Source organism: Heptranchias perlo, chromosome 10 (genome assembly GCF_035084215.1).
Source record: "Heptranchias perlo isolate sHepPer1 chromosome 10, sHepPer1.hap1, whole genome shotgun sequence".
NCBI classification, from domain to species: Eukaryota; Metazoa; Chordata; class Chondrichthyes; order Hexanchiformes; family Hexanchidae; genus Heptranchias; species Heptranchias perlo.
This window is the reverse complement of record NC_090334.1, coordinates 4,943,307-4,969,977: the sequence shown is the minus strand read 5'-3', so window position 1 is coordinate 4,969,977 and position 26,671 is coordinate 4,943,307.

Below are 26,671 nucleotides of genomic sequence, written 5' to 3'. Positions count from 1 at the left end.
AACAGGCAGTGAGTGGGAAAAGGAGAGAGAATGAACAGACAGTGAGTGGGGAAAGGGGAGAGAATGAACAGACAGTGAGCGGGAAAAGGAGGGAGAATGAACAGACAGTGAGTGGGGAAAAGGGGAGAATGAACAGGCAGTGAGTGTGGGAAAGGAGAGAGAATGAACAGGCAGTTAGTGGGGAAAAGGGGAGAGAATGAACAGGCAGTGAGTGGGGAAAGGCGAGAGAATGAACAGACAGTTAGTGGGGAAAAGGGGAGAGAATGAACAGGCAGTGAGTGGGGAAAAGGGGAGAGAATGAACAGGCAGTGAGTGGGGAAAAGGGGAGAGAATGAACAGGCAGTGAGTGGGGAAAGGGGAGAGAATGAACAGGCAGTGAGTGGGGAAAAGGGGAGAGAATGAACAGGCAGTGAGTGGGGAAAAGGAGAGAGAATGAACAGGCAGTTAGTGGGGAAAAGGGGAGAGAATGAACAGGCAGTGAGTGGGGAAAAGGGGAGAGAATGAACAGGCAGTGAGTGGGGAAAAGGAGGGAGAATGAACAGGCAGTGAGTGGGAAAAGGAGAGAGAATGAACAGGCAGTGAGTGGGGAAAAGGAGGGAGAATGAACAGGCATTGAGTGGGGAAAGGGGAGAGAATGAACAGGCAGTGAGTGGGGAAAAGGGGAGAAAATGAACAGACAGTGAGTGGGGAAAAGGAGAGAAAATGAACAGGCAGTGAGTGGGGAAAAGGAGAGAAAATGAACAGGCAGTGAGTGGGGAAAGGGGAGAGAATGAACAGGCAGTGAGTGGGGAAAAGGAGGGAGAATGAACAGGCATTGAGTGGGGAAAGGGGAGAGAATGAACAGGCAGTGAGTGGGGAAAAGGGGAGAAAATTAGCAGGAAATGAGTGCGGAAAAGGGGAGAAAATGAACAGGAAATGAGTGGGGAAAAGGGGAGAGAATGAACAGGAAATGAGTGGGGAAAAGGGGAGCGAATGAACAGGCAGTGAGTGGGGAAAAGGAGGGAGAATGAACAGACAGTGAGTGGGGAAAAGGAGGGAGAATGAACAGACAGTTAGTGGGGAAAAGGAGGGAGAATGAACAGACAGTGAGTGGGGGAAAGGAGGGCGAATGAACAGGCAGTGAGTGGGGAAAAGGGGAGAGAATGAACAGGCAGTGAGTGGGGAAAGGAGAGAAAATGAACAGACAGTAAGGGCGGAAAAGGGGAGAGAATGGACAGGCAGTGAGTGGGGAAAAGGAGAGAAAATAAACAGGCAGTGAGTGGGGTAAAGGAGAGAGAATGAACAGGCAGTGAGTGGGTAAAAGGAGAGAGAATGAACAGGCAGTGAGTGGGGAAAAGGAGGGAGAATGAACAGGCAGTGAGTGGGAAAAGGAGAGAGAATGAACAGGCAGTGAGTGGGGAAAAGGAGGGAGAATGAACAGACAGTTCGTGGGGAAAAGGAGGGAGAATGAACAGAGTGAGTGGGGGAAAGGAGGGAGAATGAACAGACAGTTAGTGGGTAAAAGGAGGGAGACTGAACAGGCAGTGAGTGGGAAAAAGAGGAGAAAATTAACAGGCAGTGAGTGGGGAAAAGGAGAATGAACAGGCAGTGAGTGGGGAAAGGAGAGAGAATGAACAGGCAGTGAGTGGGGAAAGGAGAGAGAATGAACAGGCAGTGAATGGGGAAAGGAGAGAGAATGAACAGGCAGTGAGTGGGGAAAGGAGAGAGAATGAACAGGCAGTGAGTGGGGAAAAGGGGAGAGAATGAACAGGCAGTGAGTGGGGAAAAGGAGAGAGAATGAACAGACAGTGAGTGGGGGAAAGTGGAGAGAATGAACAGGCAGTGAGTGGGGAAAAGGGGAGAGAATGAACAGACAGTGAGTGCGGAAAAGGGGAGAGAATGAACAGACAGTGAGTGGGGGAAAGTGGAGAGAATGAACAGGCAGTGAGTGGGGAAAAGGGGAGAGAATGAACAGACAGTGAGTGGGGGAAAGTGGAGAGAATGAACAGGCAGTGAGTGGGGAAAAGGGGAGAGAATGAACAGACAGTGAGCGGGGAAAAGGAGCGAGAATGAACGGGCAGTGAGTGGGGAAAAGGGGAGAAAATGAACAGACAGTAAGTGGGGAAAAGGAGGGAGAATGAACAGGCAGTGGGTCGGGAAAAGGGGAGAGAATGAACAGGCAGTGAGTGGGGAAAAGGGGAGAGAATGAACAGGCAGTGAGTGGGGAAAAGGAGGGAGAATGAACAGGCAGTGAGTGGGGAAAAGGGGAGAGAATGAACAGGCAGTGAGTGGGGAAAAGGGGAGAGAATGAACAGGCAGTGAGTGGGGAAAAGGAGGGAGAATGAACAGGCAGTGAGTGGGGAAAGGGAGAGAGAATGAACAGGCAGTGAGTGGGGAAAAGGAGCGAGAATGAACGGGCAGTGAGTGGGGAAAAGGGGAGAGAATGAACAGGCAGTGAGTGGGGAAAAGGGGAGAGAATGAACAGGCAGTGAGAGGAGAAAAGGAGCGAGAATGAACGGGCAGTGAGTGGGGAAAAGGGGAGAAAATGAACAGACAGTAAGTGGGGAAAAGGAGGGAGAATGAACAGGCAGTGAGCGGGAAAAGGAGGGAGAATGAACAGGCAGTGAGTGGGGAAAAGGGGAGAGAATGAACAGGCAGTGAGTGGGGAAAAGGAGCGAGAATGAACGGGCAGTGAGTGGGGAAAAGGGGAGAGAATGAACAGGCAGTGAGTGGGGAAAAGGGGAGAGAATGAACAGGCAGTGAGAGGAGAAAAGGGGAGAGAATGAACAGGAAATGAGTGGGGAAAAGGGGAGAGAATGAACAGGCAGTGAGTGGGGAAAAGGAGGGAGAATGAACAGGCAGTGAGTGGGAAAAGGAGAGAGAATGAACAGACAGTTAGTGGGGAAAAGGGGAGAGAATGAACAGACAGTGAGTGGGGAAAAGGGGAGAGAATGAACAGGCAGTGAGTGGGGAAAAGGAGGGAGAATGAACAGGCAGTGAGTGGGGAAAAGGGGAGAGAATGAACAGGCAGTGAGAGGAGAAAAGGGGAGAGAATGAACAGGAAATGAGTGGGGAAAAGGTGAGCGAATGAACAGGCAGTGAGTGGGGAAAAGGAGGGAGAATGAACAGACAGTGAGTGGGGGAAAGTGGAGAGAATGAACAGGCAGTGAGTGGGGAAAAGGGGAGAGAATGAACAGGCAGTGAGTGGGGAAAAGGGGAGAGAATGAACAGACAGTGAGTGGGGGAAAGTAGTGAGAATGAACAGACAGTTAGTGGGGAAAAGGAGGGAGAATGAACAGACAGTGAGTGGGGAAAAGGAGAGAGAATGAACAGGCAGTGAGAGGAGAAAAGGGGAGAGAATGAACAGGAAATGAGTGGGGAAAAGGTGAGCGAATGAACAGGCAGTGAGAGGAGAAAAGGGGAGAGAATGAACAGGAAATGAGTGGGGAAAAGGTGAGCGAATGAACAGGCAGTGAGTGGGGAAAAGGAGGGAGAATGAACAGACAGTGAGTGGGGGAAAGTGGAGAGAATGAACAGGCAGTGAGTGGGGAAAAGGGGAGAGAATGAACAGGCAGTGAGTGGGGAAAAGGGGAGAGAATGAACAGACAGTGAGTGGGGAAAAGGGGAGAGAATGAACAGGCAGTGAGTGGGGAAAAGGAGGGAGAATGAACAGACAGTGAGTGGGGAAAAGGAGAGAGAATGAACAGGCAGTGAGAGGAGAAAAGGGGAGAGAATGAACAGGAAATGAGTGGGGAAAAGGTGAGCGAATGAACAGGCAGTGAGAGGAGAAAAGGGGAGAGAATGAACAGGAAATGAGTGGGGAAAAGGTGAGCGAATGAACAGGCAGTGAGTGGGGAAAAGGAGGGAGAATGAACAGACAGTGAGTGGGGGAAAGTGGAGAGAATGAACAGGCAGTGAGTGGGGAAAAGGGGAGAGAATGAACAGACAGTGAGTGGGGAAAAGGAGAGAGAATGAACAGACAGTGAGTGGGGAAAAGGAGGGAGAATGAACAGACAGTGAGTGGGGGAAAGTGGAGAGAATGAACAGGCAGTGAGTGGGGAAAAGCGGAGAGAATGAACAGGCAGTGAGTGGGGAAAAGGGGAGAAAATGAACAGACAGTGAGTGGGGAAAAGGGGAGAGAATGAACAGGCAGTGAGTGGGGAAAAGGAGGGAGAATGAACAGGCAGTGAGTGGGAAAAGGAGAGAGAATGAACAGACAGTGAGTGGGAAAAGGAGGGAGAATGAACAGACAGTGAGTGCAGAAAAGGGGAGAAAATGAACAGGAAATAAGTGGGGGAAAGGGGAGAGAATGAACAGGAAATGAGTGGGGAAAAGGGGAGAGAATGAACAGGCAGTAAGAGGAGAAAAGGGGAGTGAATGAACAGGAAATGAGAGGGGAAAAGGGGAGAGAATGAACAGGCAGTGAGTGGGGAAAAGGAGGGAGAATGAACAGGAAATGAGTGGGGAAAAGGGGAGAGAATGAACAGGCAGTGAGTGGGGAAAAGGAGGGAGAATGAACAGACAGTTAGTGGGGAAAAGGGGAGAGAATGAACAGGCAGTGAGTGGGGAAAAGGGGAGAGAATGAACAGGCAGTGAGTGGGAAAAGGAGAGAGAATGAACAGGCAGTTAGTGGGGAAAAGAGGAGAGAATGAACAGGCAGTGAGTGGGGAAAAGGGGAGAGAATGAACAGGCAGTGAGTGGGGAAAAGGGGAGAGAATGAACAGGCAGTGAGTGGGGAAAAGGAGGGAGAATGAACAGACAGTTAGTGGGGAAAAGGAGGGAGAATGAACAGACAGTTAGTGGGGAAAAGGAGGGAGAATGAACAGACAGTGAGTGGGGGAAAGTAGTGAGAATGAACAGGCAGTGAGTGGGGAAAAGGGGAGAGAATGAACAGGAAATGAGTGGGGAAAAGGTGAGCGAATGAACAGGCAGTGAGTGGGGAAAGTAGAGAGAATGAACAGACAGTAAGTGGGGAAAAGGAGGGAGAATGAACAGGCAGTGAGTGGGGAAAAGGGGAGAAAATAAACAGGAAATGAGTGCGGAAAAGGGGAGAAAATGAACAGGAAATGAGTGCGGAAAAGGGGAGAAAATGAACAGGAAATGAGTGGGGAAAAGGGGAGAGAATAAACAGGCAGTGAGTGGGGAAATGAGAGAAAATGAACAGACAGTAAGGGCGGAAAAGGGGAGAGAATGAACAGGCAGTGAGTGGGGAAAAGGAGAGAAAATAAACAGGCAGTGAGTGGGGAAAGGGGAGAGAATGAACAGGCAGTGAGTGGGGAAAAGGAGGGAGAATGAACAGACAGTTAGTGGGGAAAAGGAGGGAGAATGAACAGACAGTGAGTGGGGGAAAGGAGGGAGAATGAACAGACAGTTAGTGGGGAAAAGGAGGGAGAATGAACAGGCAGTGAGTGGGGGAAAAGGAGAGAGAATGAACAGGCAGTGAGTGGGAAAAAGAGGAGAAAATGAACAGGCAGTGAGTGGGGAAAACAAGAATGAACAGGCAGTGAGTGGGGAAAGGAGAGAGAATGAACAGGCAGTGAATGGGGAAAGGAGAATGAACAGGCAGTGAGTGGGAAAAAGAGGAGAAAATGAACAGGCAGTGAGTGGGGAAAAGGAGAATGAACAGGCAGTGAGTGGGGAAAGGAGAGAGAATGAACAGGCAGTGAGTGGGGAAAACAAGAATGAACAGGCAGTGAGTGGAGAAAGGAGAGAGAATGAACAGGCAGTGAGTGGGGAAAGGAGGGAGAATGAACAGACAGTGAGTGGGGAAAAGGGGAGAGAATGAACAGGCAGTGAGTGGGGAAAAGGGGAGAGAATGAACAGGCAGTGAGTGGGGAAAAGGAGAGGGAATGAACAGGCAGCGAGTGGGGAAAAGGAGAATGAACAGGCAGTGAGTGGGGAAAAGGAGAGAAAATAAACAGGCAGTGAGTGGGGAAAAGGAGAATGAACAGGCAGTGAGTGGGGAAAAGGAGAGAGAATGAACAGGCAGTGAGTGGGGAAAAGGAGAATGAACAGGCAGTGAGTGGGGAAAAGGAGAGAGAATGAACAGGCAGTGAGTGGGAAAAGGAGAGAGAATGAACAGGCAGTGAGTGGGAAAAGGAGAGAGAATGAACAGACAGTGAGTGGGGAAAAGCGGAGAGAATGAACAGGCAGTGAGTGGGGAAAAGGGGAGAGAATGAACAGGCAGTGAGTGGGGGAAAAGGAGAGAGAATGAACAGGCAGTGAGTGGGGAAAAGGGGAGAGAATGAACAGGCAGTGAGTGGGGAAAAGGTGAGCGAATGAACAGGCAGTGAGTGGGGAAAGGAGAGAGAATGAACAGACAGTAAGTGGGGAAAAGGAGGGAGAATGAACAGGCAGTGAGTGGGGAAAAGGGGAGAAAATAAACAGGAAATTAGTGCGGAAAAGGGGAGAAAATGAACAGGAAATGAGTGGGGAAAAGGGGAGAGAATGAACAGGCAGTGAGTGGGGAAAGGAGAGAAAATGAACAGACAGTAAGTGCGGAAAAGGGGAGAGAATGAACAGGCAGTGAGTGGGGAAAAGGAGAGAAAATAAACAGGCAGTGAGTGGGGTAAAGGAGAGAGAATGAACAGACAGTTAGTGGGGAAAAGGAGAGAAAATGAACAGGCAGTGAGTGGGGAAAGGGGAGAGAATGAACAGGCAGTGAGTGGGGAAAAGGAGGGAGAATGAACAGACAGTTAGTGGGGAAAACAAGAATGAACAGGCAGTGAGTGGAGAAAGGAGAGAGAATGAACAGGCAGTGAGTGGGGAAAGGAGAGAGAATGAACAGGCAGTGAGTGGGGAAAGGAGAGAGAATGAACAGGCAGTGAGTGGGGAAAAGGAGAGAGAATGAACAGACAGTGAGTGGGGGAAAGTGGAGAGAATGAACAGGCAGTGAGTGGGGAAAAGGAGAATGAACAGGCAGTGAGAGGAGAAAAGGGGAGAGAATGAACAGGAAATGAGTGGGGAAAAGGTGAGCGAATGAACAGGCAGTGAGTGGGGAAAGGAGAGAGAATGAACAGACAGTAAGTGGGGAAAAGGAGGGAGAATGAACAGACAGTGAGTGGGGGAAAGTGGAGAGAATGAACAGGCAGTGAGTGGGGAAAAGGGGAGAGAATGAACAGACAGTGAGTGGGGAAAAGGGGAGAGAATGAACAGGCAGTGAGTGGGGAAAAGGGGAGAGAATGAACAGGCAGTGAGTGGGGAAAAGGAGAGAAAATGAACAGGAAATAAGTGGGGAAAAGGGGAGAGAATGAACAGGAAATGAGTGGGGAAAAGGGGAGAGAATGAACAGGAAATGAGTGGGGAAAAGGGTAGAGAATGAACAGGAAATGAGTGGGGAAAAGGGGAGAGAATGAACAGGCAGTGAGAGGAGAAAAGGGGAGAGAATGAACAGGAAATGAGTGGGGAAAAGGGGAGAGAATGAACAGGCAGTGAGTGGGAAAAGGAGAGAGAATGAACAGACAGTGAGTGGGAAAAGGAGAGAGAATGAACAGACAGTTAGTGGGGAAAAGGGGAGAGAATGAACAGGCAGTGAGTGGGGAAAAGGGGAGAGAATGAACAGGCAGTGAGTGGGGAAAAGGGGAGAGAATGAACAGGCAGTGAGAGGAGAAAAGGGGAGAGAATGAACAGGAAATGAGTGGGGAAAAGGGGAGAGAATGAACAGGCAGTGAGTGGGAAAAGGAGAGAGAATGAACAGACAGTGAGTGGGAAAAGGAGAGAGAATGAACAGACAGTTAGTGGGGAAAAGGGGAGAGAATGAACAGGCAGTGAGTGGGGAAAAGGAGGGAGAATGAACAGACAGTTAGTGGGGAAAAGGGGAGAGAATGAACAGGCAGTGAGTGGGGAAAAGGGGAGAGAATGAACAGGCAGTGAGTGGGAAAAGGAGAGAGAATGAACAGGCAGTTAGTGGGGAAAAGAGGAGAGAATGAACAGGCAGTGAGTGGGGAAAAGGGGAGAGAATGAACAGGCAGTGAGTGGGGAAAAGGGGAGAGAATGAACAGGCAGTGAGTGGGGAAAAGGAGGGAGAATGAACAGACAGTTAGTGGGGAAAAGGAGGGAGAATGAACAGACAGTTAGTGGGGAAAAGGAGGGAGAATGAACAGACAGTTAGTGGGGAAAAGGAGGGAGAATGAACAGGCAGTGAGTGGGGAAAAGGGGAGAGAATGAACAGGAAATGAGTGGGGAAAAGGTGAGCGAATGAACAGGCAGTGAGTGGGGAAAGTAGAGAGAATGAACAGACAGTAAGTGGGGAAAAGGAGGGAGAATGAACAGGCAGTGAGTGGGGAAAAGGGGAGAAAATAAACAGGAAATGAGTGCGGAAAAGGGGAGAAAATGAACAGGAAATGAGTGCGGAAAAGGGGAGAAAATGAACAGGAAATGAGTGGGGAAAAGGGGAGAGAATAAACAGGCAGTGAGTGGGGAAATGAGAGAAAATGAACAGACAGTAAGGGCGGAAAAGGGGAGAGAATGAACAGGCAGTGAGTGGGGAAAAGGAGAGAAAATAAACAGGCAGTGAGTGGGGAAAGGGGAGAGAATGAACAGGCAGTGAGTGGGGAAAAGGAGGGAGAATGAACAGACAGTTAGTGGGGAAAAGGAGGGAGAATGAACAGACAGTGAGTGGGGGAAAGGAGGGAGAATGAACAGACAGTTAGTGGGGAAAAGGAGGGAGAATGAACAGGCAGTGAGTGGGGGAAAAGGAGAGAGAATGAACAGGCAGTGAGTGGGAAAAAGAGGAGAAAATGAACAGGCAGTGAGTGGGGAAAACAAGAATGAACAGGCAGTGAGTGGGGAAAGGAGAGAGAATGAACAGGCAGTGAATGGGGAAAGGAGAATGAACAGGCAGTGAGTGGGAAAAAGAGGAGAAAATGAACAGGCAGTGAGTGGGGAAAAGGAGAATGAACAGGCAGTGAGTGGGGAAAGGAGAGAGAATGAACAGGCAGTGAGTGGAGAAAGGAGAGAGAATGAACAGGCAGTGAGTGGAGAAAGGAGAGAGAATGAACAGGCAGTGAGTGGGGAAAGGAGGGAGAATGAACAGACAGTGAGTGGGGAAAAGGGGAGAGAATGAACAGGCAGTGAGTGGGGAAAAGGGGAGAGAATGAACAGGCAGTGAGTGGGGAAAAGGAGAGGGAATGAACAGGCAGCGAGTGGGGAAAAGGAGAATGAACAGGCAGTGAGTGGGGAAAAGGAGAGAAAATAAACAGGCAGTGAGTGGGGAAAAGGAGAATGAACAGGCAGTGAGTGGGGAAAAGGAGAGAGAATGAACAGGCAGTGAGTGGGAAAAGGAGAGAGAATGAACAGGCAGTGAGTGGGAAAAGGAGAGAGAATGAACAGACAGTGAGTGGGGAAAAGCGGAGAGAATGAACAGGCAGTGAGTGGGGAAAAGGGGAGAGAATGAACAGGCAGTGAGTGGGGGAAAAGGAGAGAGAATGAACAGGCAGTGAGTGGGGAAAAGGGGAGAGAATGAACAGGCAGTGAGTGGGGAAAAGGTGAGCGAATGAACAGGCAGTGAGTGGGGAAAGGAGAGAGAATGAACAGACAGTAAGTGGGGAAAAGGAGGGAGAATGAACAGGCAGTGAGTGGGGAAAAGGGGAGAAAATAAACAGGAAATTAGTGCGGAAAAGGGGAGAAAATGAACAGGAAATGAGTGGGGAAAAGGGGAGAGAATGAACAGGCAGTGAGTGGGGAAAGGAGAGAAAATGAACAGACAGTAAGTGCGGAAAAGGGGAGAGAATGAACAGGCAGTGAGTGGGGAAAAGGAGAGAAAATAAACAGGCAGTGAGTGGGGTAAAGGAGAGAGAATGAACAGACAGTTAGAGGGGAAAAGGAGAGAAAATGAACAGGCAGTGAGTGGGGAAAGGGGAGAGAATGAACAGGCAGTGAGTGGGGAAAAGGAGGGAGAATGAACAGACAGTTAGTGGGGAAAACAAGAATGAACAGGCAGTGAGTGGAGAAAGGAGAGAGAATGAACAGGCAGTGAGTGGGGAAAGGAGAGAGAATGAACAGGCAGTGAGTGGGGAAAAGGAGAGAGAATGAACAGACAGTGAGTGGGGGAAAGTGGAGAGAATGAACAGGCAGTGAGTGGGGAAAAGGAGAATGAACAGGCAGTGAGAGGAGAAAAGGGGAGAGAATGAACAGGAAATGAGTGGGGAAAAGGTGAGCGAATGAACAGGCAGTGAGTGGGGAAAGGAGAGAGAATGAACAGACAGTAAGTGGGGAAAAGGAGGGAGAATGAACAGACAGTGAGTGGGGGAAAGTGGAGAGAATGAACAGGCAGTGAGTGGGGAAAAGGGGAGAGAATGAACAGACAGTGAGTGGGGAAAAGGGGAGAGAATGAACAGGCAGTGAGTGGGGAAAAGGGGAGAGAATGAACAGGCAGTGAGTGGGGAAAAGGAGAGAAAATGAACAGGAAATAAGTGGGGGAAAGGGGAGAGAATGAACAGGAAATGAGTGGGGAAAAGGGGAGAGAATGAACAGGAAATGAGTGGGGAAAAGGGTAGAGAATGAACAGGAAATGAGTGGGGAAAAGGGGAGAGAATGAACAGGCAGTGAGAGGAGAAAAGGGGAGAGAATGAACAGGAAATGAGTGGGGAAAAGGGGAGAGAATGAACAGGCAGTGAGTGGGAAAAGGAGAGAGAATGAACAGACAGTGAGTGGGAAAAGGAGAGAGAATGAACAGACAGTTAGTGGGGAAAAGGGGAGAGAATGAACAGGCAGTGAGTGGGGAAAAGGGGAGAGAATGAACAGGCAGTGAGTGGGGAAAAGGGGAGAGAATGAACAGGCAGTGAGAGGAGAAAAGGGGAGAGAATGAACAGGAAATGAGTGGGGAAAAGGGGAGAGAATGAACAGGCAGTGAGTGGGAAAAGGAGAGAGAATGAACAGACAGTGAGTGGGAAAAGGAGAGAGAATGAACAGACAGTTAGTGGGGAAAAGGGGAGAGAATGAACAGGCAGTGAGTGGGGAAAAGGGGAGAGAATGAACAGGCAGTGAGTGGGAAAAGGAGAGAGAATGAACAGACAGTTAGTGGGGAAAAGGGGAGAGAATGAACAGGCAGTGAGTGCGGGAAAGGAGGGAGAATGAACAGGCAGTGAGTGGGGAAAAGGAGGGAGAATGAACAGGCAGTGAGTGGGAAAAGGAGAGAGAATGAACAGACAGTGAGTGGGGAAAAGGGGAGAGAATGAACAGGCAGTGAGTGGGGAAAAGGGGAGAGAATGAACAGGCAGTGAGTGGGAAAAGGTGAGCGAATGAACAGGCAGTGAGTGGGGAAAGTAGAGAGAATGAACAGGCAGTGAGTGGGGAAAAGGGGAGAAAATAAACAGGAAATGAGTGCGGAAAAGGGAGAAAATGAACAGGAAATGAGTGGGGAAAAGGGGAGAGAATGAACAGGCAGTGAGTGGGGAAAGGAGAGAAAATGAACAGACAGTGAGTGGGGAAAATGAGAGAAAATAAACAGGCAGTGAGTGGGGTAAAGGAGAGAGAATGAACAGACAGTTATTGGGGAAAAGGAGAGAAAATGAACAGGCAGTGAGTGGGGAAAGGGGAGAGAATGAACAGGCAGTGAGTGGGGAAAAGGAGGGAGAATGAACAGACAGTGAGTGGGGGAAAGGAGGGAGAATGAACAGACAGTTAGTGGGGAAAAGGAGGGAGAATGAACAGGCAGTGAGTGGGAAAAAGAGGAGAAAATGAACAGGCAGTGAGTGGGGAAAAGGAGAATGAACAGGCAGTGAGTGGGGAAAGGAGAGAGAATGAACAGGCAGTGAGTGGGGAAAACAAGAATGAACAGGCAGTGAGTGGGGAAAGGAGAGAGAACGAACAGGCAGTGAGTGGGGAAAAGGAGAGAGAATGAACAGGCAGTGAGTGGGAAAAGGAGAGAGAATGAACAGGCAGTGAGTGGGGAAAGGAGGGAGAATGAACAGACAGTGAGTGGGGAAAAGGAGGGAGAATGAACAGGCAGTGAGTGGGAAAAAGAGGAGAAAATGAACAGGCAGTGAGTGGGGAAAAGGAGAATGAACAGGCAGTGAGTGGGGAAAGGAGAGAGAATGAACAGGCAGTGAGTGGGGAAAACAAGAATGAACAGGCAGTGAGTGGGGAAAGGAGAGAGAACGAACAGGCAGTGAGTGGGGAAAAGGAGAGAAAATGAACAGACAGTGAGTGGGGGAAAGTGGAGAGAATGAACAGGCAGTGAGTGGGGAAAAGGAGGGAGAATGAACAGGCAGTGAGTGGGAAAAGGAGAGAGAATGAACAGGCAGTGAGTGGGGAAAGGAGGGAGAATGAACAGACAGTGAGTGGGGAAAAGGGGAGAGAATGAACAGGCAGTGAGTGGGGAAAAGGAGAGAAAATAAACAGGCAGTGAATGGGGAAAAGGAGAGAGAATGAACAGGCAGTGAGTGGGGAAAAGGAGAATGAACAGGCAGTGAGTGGGGAAAAGGAGAGAGAATGAACAGGCAGTGAGTGGGGAAAAGGAGAGAGAATGAACAGACAGTGAGTGGGGAAAAGGAGGGAGAATGAACAGACAGTGAGTGGGGAAAAGGGGAGAGAATGAACAGGCAGTGAGTGGGGAAAGGAGAGAGAATGAACAGACAGTGAGAGGGGAAAAGGGGAGAGAATGAACAGGCAGTGAGTGGGAAAAAGGGGAGAGAATGAACAGGCAGTGAGTGGGGAAAGGAGAGAATGAACAGACAATGAGTGGGGAAAAGGGGAGAGAATGAACAGGCAGTGAGTGGGGAAAAGGAGGGAGAATGAACAGACAGTGAGTGGGGAAAAGGGGAGAGAATGAACAGGCAGTGAGTGGGGAAAAGGGGAGAGAATGAACAGGCAGTGAGTGGGGAAAAGGAGAATGAACAGACAGTGAGTGGGGAAAAGAGAGAGAATGAACAGAAAGTGAGTGGGGAAAGGAGAGAGAATGAACCGGCAGTGAGTGGGGAAAACAACAATGAACAGGCAGTGAGTGGGGAAAATGTGAAAGAATGAACAGACAGTGAGTGGGGAAAAGGAGAGATGAATGAACAGGCAGTGAGTGGGGAAAGGAGAGAGAATGAACAGGCAGTGAGTGGGGAAAACAACAATGAACAGGCAGTGAGTGGGGAAAACGAGAAAGAACAGGAAGTGAGTGGGGAAAATGTGAAAGAATCAACAGACAGTGAGTGGGGAAAAGGAGAGAGAATGAACAGGCAGTGAGTGGGGAAAAGGAGAGAGAATGAACAGGCAGTGAGTGGGGAAAAGGAGAGAGAATGAACAGGCAGTGAGTGGGGAAAAGGAGAGAGAATGAACAGGCAGTGAGTGGGGAAAAGGAGAGAGAATGAACAGACAGTGAGTGAGGGAAAGGAGAGAGAATGAACAGTCAGTGAGTGGGGAAGGAGAATGAACAGGCAGTGACTGGGGAAAACAAGAATGAACAGGCAGTGAGTGGGGAAAAGGAGAGAGAATGAACAGTCAGTGAGTGGGGAAGGAGAATGAACAGGCAGTGACTGGGGAAAACAAGAATGAACAGGCAGTGAGTGGGGAAAGGAGAGAGAATGAACAGGCAGTGAGTGGGGAAAAGGGGAGAGAATGAACAGGCAGTGAGTGGGGAAAGGAGAGAGAATGAACAGGCAGTGAGTGGGGAAAACAACAATGAACAGGCAGTGAGTGCGGAAAAGGAGAGAGAATGAACAGGCAGTGAGTGGGGAAAAGGAGAGAAAATGAACAGACAGTGAGTGGGGGAAAGTGGAGAGAATGAACAGGCAGTGAGTGGGGAAAAGGAGAGAGAATGAACAGGCAGTGAGTGGGGAAAAGGAGAGAGAATGAACTGGCAGTGAGTGGGGAAAAGGTGAGAGAATGAACAGGCAGTGAGTGGGGAAAAGGAGGGAGAATGAACAGACAGTGAGTGGGGGAAAGGAGAGAGAATGAACAGACAGTGAGTGGGGAAAAGGAGAGAGAACGAACAGGCAGTGAGTGGGGAAACACAACAATGAACAGGCAGTGAGTGCGGAAAAGGAGAGAGAATGAACAGGCAGTGAGTGGGGAAGGAGAATGAACAGGCAGTGACTGGGGAAAACAAGAATGAACAGGCAGTGAGTGGGGAAAGGAGAGAGAATGAACAGGCAGTGAGTGGGGAAAAGGGGAGAGAATGAACAGGCAGTGAGTGGGTAAAAGGAGAGAGAATGAACAGGCAGTGAGTGGGGAAACACAACAATGAACAGGCAGTGAGTGCGGAAAAGGAGAGAGAATGAACAGGCAGTGAGTGGGGAAAGGAGAGAGAATGAACAGGCAGTGAGTGGGGAAAGGAGAGAAAATGAACAGACAGTGAGTGCGGAAAAGGGGAGAGAATGAACAGGCAGTGAGTGGGGAAAGGAGGGAGAATGAACAGGCAGTGAGTGGGGAAAAGAGAAAATGAACAGGCAGTGAGTGGGGAAAAGGAGAGAGAATGAACAGACAGTGAGTGGGGAAAAGGGGAGAGAATGAACAGGCAGTGAGTGGGAAAAACGAGAAAGAACAGGAAGTGAGTGGGGAAAATGTGAAAGAATGAACAGACAGTGAGTGGGGAAAAGGAGAGAGAATGAACAGTCAGTGAGTGGGGAAGGAGAATGAACAGGCAGTGACTGGGGAAAACAAGAATGAACAGGCAGTGAGTGGGGAAAGGAGAGAGAATGAACAGGCAGTGAGTGGGGAAAAAGGGAGAGAATGAACAGGCATTGAGTGGGGAAAGGAGAGAGAATGAACAGAAAGTGAGTGGGGAAAGGAGAGAGAATGAACAGAAAGTGAGTGGGGAAGAGAGAGAGAATGAACAGAAAGTGAGTGGGGAAGAGAGAGAGAATGAACAGAAAGTGAGTGGGGAAAGGAGAGAGAATGAACAGGCAGTGAGTGGGGAAAACAACAATGAACAGGCAGTGAGTGGGGAAAATGAGAAAGAACAGGAAGTGAGTGGGGAAAATGTGAAAGAATGAACAGTGAGTGGGGAAAAGGAGAGAATGAACAGACAGTGAGTGGGGTAAAGGAGAGAGAATGAACAGGCAGTGAGTGGGGAAAGGAGAGAGAATGAACTGAAAGTGAGTGGGGAAGGAGAGAGAATGAACAGGCAGTGAGTGGGGAAAACAGGAATGAACAGGCAGTGAGTGGGGAAAGGAGAGAGAATGAACAGGCAGTGAGTGGGGAAAAAGGGGAGAGAATGAACAGGCAGTGAGTGGGTAAAAGGAGAGAGAATGAACAGGCAGTGAGTGGGGAAAACAACAATGAACAGGCAGTGAGTGCGGAAAAGGAGAGAGAATGAACAGGCAGTGAGTGGGGAAAGGAGAGAGAATGAACAGGCAGTGAGTGGGGAAAGGAGAGAAAATGAACAGACAGTGAGTGCGGAAAAGGGGAGAGAATGAACAGGCAGTGAGTGGGGAAAAGGAGGGAGAATGAACAGACAGTGAGTGGGGAAAAGGAGGGAGAATGAACAGGCAGTGAGTGGGGAAAGGAGAGAGAATGAACAGACAGTGAGTGGGGAAAAGGGGAGAGAATGAACAGGCAGTGAGTGGGAAAAAGGGGAATGAACAGGCAGTGAGTGGGGAAAGGAGAGAGAATGAACAGACAATGAGTGGGGAAAAGGGGAGAGAATGAACAGGCAGTGAGTGGGGAAAGGAGGGAGAATGAACAGGCAGTGAGTGGGGAAAAGAGAAAATGAACAGGCAGTGAGTGGGGAAAAGGGGAGAGAATGAACAGTCAGTGAGTGGGGAAGGAGAATGAACAGGCAGTGAGTGGGGAAAGGAGAGAGAATGAACAGACAGTGAGTGGGGAAAAGGGGAGAGAATGAACAGGCAGTGAGTGGGAAAAAGGGGAATGAACAGGCAGTGAGTGGGGAAAGGAGAGAGAATGAACAGACAATGAGTGGGGAAAAGGGGAGAGAATGAACAGGCAGTGAGTGGGGAAAGGAGGGAGAATGAACAGGCAGTGAGTGGGGAAAAGAGAAAATGAACAGGCAGTGAGTGGGGAAAAGGAGAGAGAATGAACAGACAGTGAGTGGGGAAAAGGGGAGAGAATGAACAGGCAGTGAGTGGGAAAAAGGGGAGAGAATGAACAGGCAGTGAGTGGGGAAAGGAGAGAGAATGAACAGACAATGAGTGGGGAAAAGGGGAGAGAATGAACAGAAAGTGAGTGGGGAAAAGAGAATGAACAGAAAGTGAGTGGGGAAAAGGGGAGAGAATGAACAGGCAGTGAGTGGGGAAAAGAGAAAATGAACAGGCAGTGAGTGGGGAAAAGGGGAGAGAATGAACAGTCAGTGAGTGGGGAAGGAGAATGAACAGGCAGTGACTGGGGAAAACAAGAATGAACAGGCAGTGAGTGGGGAAAGGAGAGAGAATGAACAGGCAGTGAGTGGGGAAAAGGGGAGAGAATGAACAGGCAGTGAGTGGGGAAAGGAGAGAAAATGAACAGACAGTGAGTGCGGAAAAGGGGAGAGAATGAACAGGCAGTGAGTGGGGAAAACAACAATGAACAGGCAGTGAGCCGGGTAAACGAGAAAGAATGAACAGGCAGTGAGTGGGGAAAGGAGAGAGAATGAACAGGCAGTGAGTGGGGAAAGGAGAGAGAATGAACAGGCAGTGAGTGGGGAAAGGAGAGAAAATGAACAGACAGTGAGTGCGGAAAAGGGGAGAGAATGAACAGGCAGTGAGTGGGGAAAAGGAGGGAGAATGAACAGTGAGTGGGGAAAAGGAGGGAGAATGAACAGGCAGTGAGTGGGTAAAGGAGAGAGAATGAACAGACAGTGAGAGGGGAAAAGGGGAGAGAATGAACAGGCAATGAGTGGGGAAAAGGGGAGAGAATGAACAGACAATGAGTGGGGAAAAGGGGAGAGAATGAACAGGCAGTGAGTGGGGAAAAGGGGAGAGAATGAACAGGCAGTGAGTGGGAAAAAGGGGAGAGAATGAACAGGCAGTGAGTGGGGAAAGGAGAGAGAATGAACAGACAATGAGTGGGGAAAAGGGGAGAGAATGAACAGGCAGTGAGTGGGGAAAGGAGAGAGAATGAACAGACAATGAGTGGGGAAAAGGGGAGAGAATGAACAGGCAGTGAGTGGGGAAAAGGAGGGAGAATGAACAGACAGTGAGTGGGGAAAAGGGGAGAGAATGAACAGGCAGTGAGTGGGGAAAGGGGAGAGAATGAACAGATAGTGAGTGGGGAAAAGAGAGAGAATGAACAGGCAGTGAGTGGGGAAAACGAGAAAGAACAGGAAGTGAGTGGGGAAAACGAGAAAGAACAGGAAGTGAGTGGGGAAAATGTGAAAGAATGAACAGACAGTGAGTGGGGAAAAGGAGAGAGAATGAACAGTCAGTGAGTGGGGAAGGAGAATGAACAGGCAGTGACTGGGGAAAACAAGAATGAACAGGCAGTGAGCCGGGTAAACGAGAAAGAATGAACAGGCAGTGAGTGGGGAAAGGAGAGAGAATGAACAGACAGTGAGTGGGGAAAAGGGGAGAGAATGAACAGGCAGTGAGTGGGAAAAAGGGGAATGAACAGGCAGTGAGTGGGGAAAGGAGAGAGAATGAACAGACAATGAGTGGGGAAAAGGGGAGAGAATGAACAGGCAGTGAGTGGGGAAAGGAGGGAGAATGAACAGGCAGTGAGTGGGGAAAAGAGAAAATGAACAGGCAGTGAGTGGGGAAAAGGGGAGAGAATGAACAGTCAGTGAGTGGGGAAGGAGAATGAACAGGCAGTGAGTGGGGAAAGGAGAGAGAATGAACAGACAGTGAGTGGGGAAAAGGGGAGAGAATGAACAGGCAGTGAGTGGGAAAAAGGGGAATGAACAGGCAGTGAGTGGGGAAAGGAGAGAGAATGAACAGACAATGAGTGGGGAAAAGGGGAGAGAATGAACAGGCAGTGAGTGGGGAAAGGAGGGAGAATGAACAGGCAGTGAGTGGGGAAAAGAGAAAATGAACAGGCAGTGAGTGGGGAAAAGGAGAGAGAATGAACAGACAGTGAGTGGGGAAAAGGGGAGAGAATGAACAGGCAGTGAGTGGGAAAAAGGGGAGAGAATGAACAGGCAGTGAGTGGGTAAAAGGAGAGAGAATGAACAGTCAGTGAGTGGGGAAGGAGAATGAACAGGCAGTGAGTGGGGAAAGGAGAGAGAATGAACAGGCAGTGAGTGGGGAAAAAGGGGAGAGAATGAACAGGCAGTGAGTGGGTAAAAGGAGAGAGAATGAACAGGCAGTGAGTGGGGAAAACAACAATGAACAGGCAGTGAGTGCGGAAAAGGAGAGAGAATGAACAGGCAGTGAGTGGGGAAAGGAGAGAGAATGAACAGGCAGTGAGTGGGGAAAGGAGAGAAAATGAACAGACAGTGAGTGCGGAAAAGGGGAGAGAATGAACAGGCAGTGAGTGGGGAAAAGGAGGGAGAATGAACAGACAGTGAGTGGGGAAAAGGAGGGAGAATGAACAGGCAGTGAGTGGGGAAAGGAGAGAGAATGAACAGACAGTGAGTGGGGAAAAGGGGAGAGAATGAACAGGCAGTGAGTGGGAAAAAGGGGAATGAACAGGCAGTGAGTGGGGAAAGGAGAGAGAATGAACAGACAATGAGTGGGGAAAAGGGGAGAGAATGAACAGGCAGTGAGTGGGGAAAGGAGGGAGAATGAACAGGCAGTGAGTGGGGAAAAGAGAAAATGAACAGGCAGTGAGTGGGGAAAAGGGGAGAGAATGAACAGTCAGTGAGTGGGGAAGGAGAATGAACAGGCAGTGAGTGGGGAAAGGAGAGAGAATGAACAGACAGTGAGTGGGGAAAAGGGGAGAGAATGAACAGGCAGTGAGTGGGAAAAAGGGGAATGAACAGGCAGTGAGTGGGGAAAGGAGAGAGAATGAACAGACAATGAGTGGGGAAAAGGGGAGAGAATGAACAGGCAGTGAGTGGGGAAAGGAGGGAGAATGAACAGGCAGTGAGTGGGGAAAAGAGAAAATGAACAGGCAGTGAGTGGGGAAAAGGAGAGAGAATGAACAGACAGTGAGTGGGGAAAAGGGGAGAGAATGAACAGGCAGTGAGTGGGAAAAAGGGGAGAGAATGAACAGGCAGTGAGTGGGGAAAGGAGAGAGAATGAACAGACAATGAGTGGGGAAAAGGGGAGAGAATGAACAGAAAGTGAGTGGGGAAAAGAGAATGAACAGAAAGTGAGTGGGGAAAAGGGGAGAGAATGAACAGGCAGTGAGTGGGGAAAAGAGAAAATGAACAGGCAGTGAGTGGGGAAAAGGGGAGAGAATGAACAGTCAGTGAGTGGGGAAGGAGAATGAACAGGCAGTGACTGGGGAAAACAAGAATGAACAGGCAGTGAGTGGGGAAAGGAGAGAGAATGAACAGGCAGTGAGTGGGGAAAGGAGAGAAAATGAACAGACAGTGAGTGCGGAAAAGGGGAGAGAATGAACAGGCAGTGAGTGGGGAAAACAACAATGAACAGGCAGTGAGCCGGGTAAACGAGAAAGAATGAACAGGCAGTGAGTGGGGAAAGGAGAGAGAATGAACAGACAGTGAGTGGGGAAAAGGGGAGAGAATGAACAGGCAGTGAGTGGGAAAAAGGGGAATGAACAGGCAGTGAGTGGGGAAAGGAGAGAGAATGAACAGACAATGAGTGGGGAAAAGGGGAGAGAATGAACAGGCAGTGAGTGGGGAAAGGAGGGAGAATGAACAGGCAGTGAGTGGGGAAAAGAGAAAATGAACAGGCAGTGAGTGGGGAAAAGGGGAGAGAATGAACAGTCAGTGAGTGGGGAAGGAGAATGAACAGGCAGTGAGTGGGGAAAGGAGAGAGAATGAACAGACAGTGAGTGGGGAAAAGGGGAGAGAATGAACAGGCAGTGAGTGGGAAAAAGGGGAATGAACAGGCAGTGAGTGGGGAAAGGAGAGAGAATGAACAGACAATGAGTGGGGAAAAGGGGAGAGAATGAACAGGCAGTGAGTGGGGAAAGGAGGGAGAATGAACAGGCAGTGAGTGGGGAAAAGAGAAAATGAACAGGCAGTGAGTGGGGAAAAGGAGAGAGAATGAACAGACAGTGAGTGGGGAAAAGGGGAGAGAATGAACAGGCAGTGAGTGGGAAAAAGGGGAGAGAATGAACAGGCAGTGAGTGGGGAAAGGAGAGAGAATGAACAGACAATGAGTGGGGAAAAGGGGAGAGAATGAACAGAAAGTGAGTGGGGAAAAGAGAATGAACAGAAAGTGAGTGGGGAAAAGGGGAGAGAATGAACAGGCAGTGAGTGGGGAAAAGAGAAAATGAACAGGCAGTGAGTGGGGAAAAGGGGAGAGAATGAACAGTCAGTGAGTGGGGAAGGAGAATGAACAGGCAGTGACTGGGGAAAACAAGAATGAACAGGCAGTGAGTGGGGAAAGGAGAGAGAATGAACAGGCAGTGAGTGGGGAAAAGGGGAGAGAATGAACAGGCAGTGAGTGGGGAAAGGAGAGAAAATGAACAGACAGTGAGTGCGGAAAAGGGGAGAGAATGAACAGGCAGTGAGTGGGGAAAACAACAATGAACAGGCAGTGAGCCGGGTAAACGAGAAAGAATGAACAGGCAGTGAGTGGGGAAAGGAGAGAGAATGAACAGGCAGTGAGTGGGGAAAGGAGAGAGAATGAACAGGCAGTGAGTGGGGAAAGGAGAGAAAATGAACAGACAGTGAGTGCGGAAAAGGGGAGAGAATGAACAGGCAGTGAGTGGGGAAAAGGAGGGAGAATGAACAGTGAGTGGGGAAAAGGAGGGAGAATGAACAGGCAGTGAGTGGGTAAAGGAGAGAGAATGAACAGACAGTGAGAGGGGAAAAGGGGAGAGAATGAACAGGCAATGAGTGGGGAAAAGGGGAGAGAATGAACAGACAATGAGTGGGGAAAAGGGGAGAGAATGAACAGGCAGTGAGTGGGGAAAAGGGGAGAGAATGAACAGGCAGTGAGTGGGAAAAAGGGGAGAGAATGAACAGGCAGTGAGTGGGGAAAGGAGAGAGAATGAACAGACAATGAGTGGGGAAAAGGGGAGAGAATGAACAGGCAGTGAGTGGGGAAAGGAGAGAGAATGAACAGACAATGAGTGGGGAAAAGGGGAGAGAATGAACAGGCAGTGAGTGGGGAAAAGGAGGGAGAATGAACAGACAGTGAGTGGGGAAAAGGGGAGAGAATGAACAGGCAGTGAGTGGGGAAAGGGGAGAGAATGAACAGATAGTGAGTGGGGAAAAGAGAGAGAATGAACAGGCAGTGAGTGGGGAAAACGAGAAAGAACAGGAAGTGAGTGGGGAAAGGAGAGAGAATGAACAGGCAGTGAGTGGGGAAAAAGGGGAGAGAATGAACAGGCAGTGAGTGGGTAAAAGGAGAGAGAATGAACAGGCAGTGAGTGGGGAAAACAACAATGAACAGGCAGTGAGTGCGGAAAAGGAGAGAGAATGAACAGGCAGTGAGTGGGGAAAGGAGAGAGAATGAACAGGCAGTGAGTGGGGAAAGGAGAGAAAATGAACAGACAGTGAGTGCGGAAAAGGGGAGAGAATGAACAGGCAGTGAGTGGGGAAAAGGAGGGAGAATGAACAGACAGTGAGTGGGGAAAAGGAGGGAGAATGAACAGGCAGTGAGTGGGTAAAAGGAGAGAGAATGAACAGACAGTGAGTGCGGAAAAGGGGAGAGAATGAACAGGCAGTGAGTGGGGAAAAGGAGGGAGAATGAACAGACAGTGAGTGGGGAAAAGGAGGGAGAATGAACAGGCAGTGAGTGGGTAAAAGGAGGGAGAATGAACAGACAGTGAGTGGGGAAAAAGGGGAGAGAATGAACAGGCAGTGAGTGGGTAAAAGGAGAGAGAATGAACAGGCAGTGAGTGGGGAAAACAACAATGAACAGGCAGTGAGTGCGGAAAAGGAGAGAGAATGAACAGGCAGTGAGTGGGGAAAGGAGAGAGAATGAACAGGCAGTGAGTGGGGAAAGGAGAGAAAATGAACAGACAGTGAGTGCGGAAAAGGGGAGAGAATGAACAGGCAGTGAGTGGGGAAAAGGGGAGAGAATGAACAGTCAGTGAGTGGGGAAGGAGAATGAACAGGCAGTGAGTGGGGAAAGGAGAGAGAATGAACAGACAGTGAGTGGGGAAAAGGGGAGAGAATGAACAGGCAGTGAGTGGGAAAAAGGGGAATGAACAGGCAGTGAGTGGGGAAAGGAGAGAGAATGAACAGACAATGAGTGGGGAAAAGGGGAGAGAATGAACAGGCAGTGAGTGGGGAAAGGAGGGAGAATGAACAGGCAGTGAGTGGGGAAAAGAGAAAATGAACAGGCAGTGAGTGGGGAAAAGGAGAGAGAATGAACAGACAGTGAGTGGGGAAAAGGGGAGAGAATGAACAGGCAGTGAGTGGGAAAAAGGGGAGAGAATGAACAGGCAGTGAGTGGGGAAAGGAGAGAGAATGAACAGACAATGAGTGGGGAAAAGGGGAGAGAATGAACAGAAAGTGAGTGGGGAAAAGAGAATGAACAGAAAGTGAGTGGGGAAAAGGGGAGAGAATGAACAGGCAGTGAGTGGGGAAAAGAGAAAATGAACAGGCAGTGAGTGGGGAAAAGGGGAGAGAATGAACAGTCAGTGAGTGGGGAAGGAGAATGAACAGGCAGTGACTGGGGAAAACAAGAATGAACAGGCAGTGAGTGGGGAAAGGAGAGAGAATGAACAGGCAGTGAGTGGGGAAAAGGGGAGAGAATGAACAGGCAGTGAGTGGGGAAAGGAGAGAAAATGAACAGACAGTGAGTGCGGAAAAGGGGAGAGAATGAACAGGCAGTGAGTGGGGAAAACAACAATGAACAGGCAGTGAGCCGGGTAAACGAGAAAGAATGAACAGGCAGTGAGTGGGGAAAGGAGAGAGAATGAACAGGCAGTGAGTGGGGAAAGGAGAGAGAATGAACAGGCAGTGAGTGGGGAAAGGAGAGAAAATGAACAGACAGTGAGTGCGGAAAAGGGGAGAGAATGAACAGGCAGTGAGTGGGGAAAAGGAGGGAGAATGAACAGTGAGTGGGGAAAAGGAGGGAGAATGAACAGGCAGTGAGTGGGTAAAGGAGAGAGAATGAACAGACAGTGAGAGGGGAAAAGGGGAGAGAATGAACAGGCAATGAGTGGGGAAAAGGGGAGAGAATGAACAGACAATGAGTGGGGAAAAGGGGAGAGAATGAACAGGCAGTGAGTGGGGAAAAGGGGAGAGAATGAACAGGCAGTGAGTGGGAAAAAGGGGAGAGAATGAACAGGCAGTGAGTGGGGAAAAGGGGAGAGAATGAACAGGCAGTGAGTGGGGAAAAGGAGGGAGAATGAACAGACAGTGAGTGGGGAAAAGGGGAGAGAATGAACAGGCAGTGAGTGGGGAAAGGGGAGAGAATGAACAGATAGTGAGTGGGGAAAAGAGAGAGAATGAACAGGCAGTGAGTGGGGAAAACGAGAAAGAACAGGAAGTGAGTGGGGAAAACGAGAAAGAACAGGAAGTGAGTGGGGAAAATGTGAAAGAATGAACAGACAGTGAGTGGGGAAAAGGAGAGAGAATGAACAGTCAGTGAGTGGGGAAGGAGAATGAACAGGCAGTGACTGGGGAAAACAAGAATGAACAGGCAGTGAGCCGGGTAAACGAGAAAGAATGAACAGGCAGTGAGTGGGGAAAGGAGAGAGAATGAACAGACAGTGTGTGGGGAAAAGGGGAGAGAATGAACAGGCAGTGAGTGGGAAAAAGGGGAATGAACAGGCAGTGAGTGGGGAAAGGAGAGAGAATGAACAGACAATGAGTGGGGAAAAGGGGAGAGAATGAACAGGCAGTGAGTGGGGAAAGGAGGGAGAATGAACAGGCAGTGAGTGGGGAAAAGAGAAAATGAACAGGCAGTGAGTGGGGAAAAGGGGAGAGAATGAACAGTCAGTGAGTGGGGAAGGAGAATGAACAGGCAGTGAGTGGGGAAAGGAGAGAGAATGAACAGACAGTGAGTGGGGAAAAGGGGAGAGAATGAACAGGCAGTGAGTGGGAAAAAGGGGAATGAACAGGCAGTGAGTGGGGAAAGGAGAGAGAATGAACAGACAATGAGTGGGGAAAAGGGGAGAGAATGAACAGGCAGTGAGTGGGGAAAGGAGGGAGAATGAACAGGCAGTGAGTGGGGAAAAGAGAAAATGAACAGGCAGTGAGTGGGGAAAAGGAGAGAGAATGAACAGACAGTGAGTGGGGAAAAGGGGAGAGAATGAACAGGCAGTGAGTGGGAAAAAGGGGAGAGAATGAACAGGCAGTGAGTGGGTAAAAGGAGAGAGAATGAACAGTCAGTGAGTGGGGAAGGAGAATGAACAGGCAGTGAGTGGGGAAAGGAGAGAGAATGAACAGGCAGTGAGTGGGGAAAAAGGGGAGAGAATGAACAGGCAGTGAGTGGGTAAAAGGAGAGAGAATGAACAGGCAGTGAGTGGGGAAAACAACAATGAACAGGCAGTGAGTGCGGAAAAGGAGAGAGAATGAACAGGCAGTGAGTGGGGAAAGGAGAGAGAATGAACAGGCAGTGAGTGGGGAAAGGAGAGAAAATGAACAGACAGTGAGTGCGGAAAAGGGGAGAGAATGAACAGGCAGTGAGTGGGGAAAAGGAGGGAGAATGAACAGACAGTGAGTGGGGAAAAGGAGGGAGAATGAACAGGCAGTGAGTGGGGAAAGGAGAGAGAATGAACAGACAGTGAGTGGGGAAAAGGGGAGAGAATGAACAGGCAGTGAGTGGGAAAAAGGGGAATGAACAGGCAGTGAGTGGGGAAAGGAGAGAGAATGAACAGACAATGAGTGGGGAAAAGGGGAGAGAATGAACAGGCAGTGAGTGGGGAAAGGAGGGAGAATGAACAGGCAGTGAGTGGGGAAAAGAGAAAATGAACAGGCAGTGAGTGGGGAAAAGGGGAGAGAATGAACAGTCAGTGAGTGGGGAAGGAGAATGAACAGGCAGTGAGTGGGGAAAGGAGAGAGAATGAACAGACAGTGAGTGGGGAAAAGGGGAGAGAATGAACAGGCAGTGAGTGGGAAAAAGGGGAATGAACAGGCAGTGAGTGGGGAAAGGAGAGAGAATGAACAGACAATGAGTGGGGAAAAGGGGAGAGAATGAACAGGCAGTGAGTGGGGAAAGGAGGGAGAATGAACAGGCAGTGAGTGGGGAAAAGAGAAAATGAACAGGCAGTGAGTGGGGAAAAGGAGAGAGAATGAACAGACAGTGAGTGGGGAAAAGGGGAGAGAATGAACAGGCAGTGAGTGGGAAAAAGGGGAGAGAATGAACAGGCAGTGAGTGGGGAAAGGAGAGAGAATGAACAGACAATGAGTGGGGAAAAGGGGAGAGAATGAACAGAAAGTGAGTGGGGAAAAGAGAATGAACAGAAAGTGAGTGGGGAAAAGGGGAGAGAATGAACAGGCAGTGAGTGGGGAAAAGAGAAAATGAACAGGCAGTGAGTGGGGAAAAGGGGAGAGAATGAACAGTCAGTGAGTGGGGAAGGAGAATGAACAGGCAGTGACTGGGGAAAACAAGAATGAACAGGCAGTGAGTGGGGAAAGGAGAGAGAATGAACAGGCAGTGAGTGGGGAAAAGGGGAGAGAATGAACAGGCAGTGAGTGGGGAAAGGAGAGAAAATGAACAGACAGTGAGTGCGGAAAAGGGGAGAGAATGAACAGGCAGTGAGTGGGGAAAACAACAATGAACAGGCAGTGAGCCGGGTAAACGAGAAAGAATGAACAGGCAGTGAGTGGGGAAAGGAGAGAGAATGAACAGGCAGTGAGTGGGGAAAGGAGAGAGAATGAACAGGCAGTGAGTGGGGAAAGGAGAGAAAATGAACAGACAGTGAGTGCGGAAAAGGGGAGAGAATGAACAGGCAGTGAGTGGGGAAAAGGAGGGAGAATGAACAGTGAGTGGGGAAAAGGAGGGAGAATGAACAGGCAGTGAGTGGGTAAAGGAGAGAGAATGAACAGACAGTGAGAGGGGAAAAGGGGAGAGAATGAACAGGCAATGAGTGGGGAAAAGGGGAGAGAATGAACAGACAATGAGTGGGGAAAAGGGGAGAGAATGAACAGGCAGTGAGTGGGGAAAAGGGGAGAGAATGAACAGGCAGTGAGTGGGAAAAAGGGGAGAGAATGAACAGGCAGTGAGTGGGGAAAGGAGAGAGAATGAACAGACAATGAGTGGGGAAAAGGGGAGAGAATGAACAGGCAGTGAGTGGGGAAAGGAGAGAGAATGAACAGACAATGAGTGGGGAAAAGGGGAGAGAATGAACAGGCAGTGAGTGGGGAAAAGGAGGGAGAATGAACAGACAGTGAGTGGGGAAAAGGGGAGAGAATGAACAGGCAGTGAGTGGGGAAAGGGGAGAGAATGAACAGATAGTGAGTGGGGAAAAGAGAGAGAATGAACAGGCAGTGAGTGGGGAAAACGAGAAAGAACAGGAAGTGAGTGGGGAAAACGAGAAAGAACAGGAAGTGAGTGGGGAAAATGTGAAAGAATGAACAGACAGTGAGTGGGGAAAAGGAGAGAGAATGAACAGTCAGTGAGTGGGGAAGGAGAATGAACAGGCAGTGACTGGGGAAAACAAGAATGAACAGGCAGTGAGTGGGGAAAGGAGAGAGAATGAACAGGCAGTGAGTGGGGAAAAAGGGAGAGAATGAACAGGCAGTGAGTGGGGAAAGGAGAGAGAATGAACAGAAAGTGAGTGGGGAAAGGAGAGAGAATGAACAGAAAGTGAGTGGGGAAGAGAGAGAGAATGAACAGAAAGTGAGTGGGGAAGAGAG